Source organism: Entelurus aequoreus, linkage group LG02, assembly GCF_033978785.1.
Source record: "Entelurus aequoreus isolate RoL-2023_Sb linkage group LG02, RoL_Eaeq_v1.1, whole genome shotgun sequence".
NCBI classification, from domain to species: domain Eukaryota; kingdom Metazoa; phylum Chordata; class Actinopteri; order Syngnathiformes; family Syngnathidae; genus Entelurus; species Entelurus aequoreus.
The window spans coordinates 67,520,574-67,523,926 of NC_084732.1; positions in this window are offsets into that span (position 1 = coordinate 67,520,574).

Below are 3,353 nucleotides of genomic sequence, written 5' to 3' on the forward strand. Positions count from 1 at the left end.
AAAAGAATGGAAAATGTGAAATATATTTCTTAACTAAACTGTCAATAAAATTGAAGTGCAAATGAAATACCGCTTTAGTCGTAATTTTTGCACTTGTAAACTTCTCTGTGACTTTAGCTCGAGACTTCTTCTGTTTGTTTAAGATTGTCATTTCTGCCACAAGTGGTTAAAAAAAGTGTATTACAACTGAGTACCGCTGCTGCCCATACGGACAGCAGCTGAGAAACAGATACTTTTTGGCGGCCCAACAATAAGCCTATGGTTAAGACATTATATCTCGAGACAACAGGTGTCAAACTCAAGGCCCGGGGGCTAGACCTGGCCCGCCACATCGATTTACAGTAAGGATGGGATTCATATGGCCCCATTCCTAGGTGGATCCTGCGTGAGAGGAAGGGAGGGGTTAATTATTTTGCAATGCAGTCTGCTGAAAATGATAGAAAGCGCCACTCTTAATAGCAACGGGTGCTATGGAATTCCAATTTTAATATAATCAACTCTCTACTGCCATCTGGGGGATAAAATGGATAGTGCACACCCCCAATTTGTCATATTTCATGTGTTAGGTAAACCGCTACGAATGGGGCCATATGAATCCCCTTCCTACTGTATGTGGCCTGGGAAATGTGTATCAATAAAGCACTTCATTTTTCTTACTAAATCAATTTTGACGTAAAGATTTCATGTACTGCATACAATTGCATGTATTTTAAACTTGAGAACTATCGCATTATGCAAAACACATACAGTTTGAAGGGGATATTAAAACATAAGGTATATAAACATAAGGTTCTCCTTCTAGGGCAGGCAATTATTTTGACTCGAGGCCAAATATGGAGAAAAAAATGTGTCTGGGGGCCGGTATATCAATTTTTAGGAACACTAATACAAAACCTCACAATAAGGTATGTTATGACAGACCGCCTTAAAAAACGGAATGGAATTTTAATTTGTTTTACTGAATGAGACACCCAGAATGTACATAGAAATAAAGAATGTGGGATTTACATGATTAACTATGAACGATAAAACACTGAGTATTGACAACATATGACCGTTACAGCCCCTCTCGATCGACATATTTTACAATCAAGTGAAACGCAACAAAAATGCCACAAACACAGCGAAATATGACTGCGAATGGTTAAAAAAAACAAACACCCACTATCTGATACATCTGATATATCACTAAGCTTTAGAACTTTGTTGTAAAAATCTCCTTCCCCGTCTGTCCCTGACACCCGCATTTCAGGATGGCCGCTCTGGAACCTCTCGGTGGAAACGCTCCCCACCCACACTGCTTGGTGCCTCGTCTGAGCTTCTGTGACTTAGTAACTAATTAGATTACCATACTAACTAGTACATCATGCAAAAACGCAGATTCCAACCATTGAAAGACTTTGTATAGTTCAAGACTTACGGTCATTTGAAAACATCACTGCACATCATAATAGCAGCTACAGTTTCCATCTTAAAGATCTAAACAAATTATTTGGGAATATCCGGCGGGCCCGATTGAAAAGCTTAACGGGCCGCATGTGGCCTTCGGGCCTTAATTTGCCCAGGTTTGTTCTAGGGCTTCTGGCAAGCCCCCAAAGGAAGCTGCTTACTATCAGAGAAAAGGTGAACCTCCTCACTTCTATGAAGAAGCTAGCAGAAATACAAGCTACTTCAGTCCGCTACATAAATAAGGAGGAAAAGAATATCAGGTAGACGGCAAAAGAAACAACTCTCCTTAAATGTCTTCATCATCATCATCATCATCATCATCATCCAGGTTATGCTTTAGCGTCATCAATGGTAAGTACAGACCCCCTGTTGTAGGTGAATTTATGCAAAGTAGAGACGCCATTTATTTTTTATTTTTATGAACATTCTATGGATTTAAAGGCCTGCTGAAATGAGATTTTCATATTTAAACGGGGATATCAGATCCATTCTATGTGTCATACTTGATCATTTCGCGATATTGCCATATTTTTGCTGGAAGGATTTAGTAGAGAACATCGACGATAAAGTTCTCAACTTTGATCGCTGATAAAAAAAAAGCCTCGCCTGTACCGGAAGTAGCGTGACGTCGCAGGTTGAAGAGCTCCTCACATCTGCACATTGTATACACCAGCAGCGAGAGCGATTTGGACCGAGAGAGCGACGATTACCCCATTAATTTGAGCGAGGATGAAAGATTTGTGGATGAGGAAAGTGACAGTGAAGGATTAGAGTGCCAAGGTGTATCTTTTTTCGCTCAGACCGTAACTTAGGTACAAGCTGGCTCATTGGATTCCACACTCTCTCCTTTTTCTATTGTGGATCACGGATTTGTATTTTAAACCACCTCGGATACTATATCCTCTTGAAAATGAGAATCGAGAACGCAAAATGGATATTCACAGTGACTTTTATCTCCACGACAATACATCGGTGAAGCACTTTAGCTTCGGAGCTAACGTGATCGCATCGTGCTTAACTGCGGATAGAAACAGAAGAAATAAGCCCCTGACTGGAAGGATAGACCGAAGATCAACAATACTATTATTACTTCTACTATCAGGAAACACCGAACCAAACCCTGGACCTGTAACCACACGGTTAATGCTGTCCAGCATGGCGAAGCCTAGCAATGCTGTTGCTAACGACGCCATTGAAGCTAACTTAGCTACGGGACCTCGACAGAGCTAAGCTAAAAACATTAGCTCTCCACCTACGCCAGCCCTCATCTGCTCATCACCACCCGTGCTCACCTGTGTTCCAGCGATCGACGGCGCGACGAAGGACTTCACCCGATCATCGGTGCGGTCGGCGGCTAGCGTCGGAAAAGCGCGTCTGCTATCCGACTCAAAGTCCTCCTGGTTGTGTTGCTGTAGCCAGCCGCTAATACACCGATCCCACCCACAGCTTTCTTCTTTGCTGTCTCCATTGTTCATTAAACAAATTGCAAAAGATTCACCAACACAGATGTCCAGAATATTGTGGAATTTTGCGATGAAAACAGACGACTTAAGCTGGCCACCGTGCTATTCCAAAATGTCTGCTTCAACCCGTGACGTCACGCGCAAACGTCATCATACCGAGACGTTTTCAGCCAGATATTTCCCGGGAAATTTAAAATTGCACTTTATAAGTTAACCTGGCCGTATTGGCATGTGTTGCAATGTTAGAACGTTTCATAAATAAAAATAGAATACTCGAGGAGAACCAATATGGATACAGAGCTAATGTTTCAACTTCAATGGCTTTAATTGAAATTACAGAAGAAATTACCAATGCAATAGATAGTAAAAAATGTTCAGCAGCGGTTTTTATGGATCTAACTAAAGCATTTGACACAATTAATCACAATATTTTAATCAAAA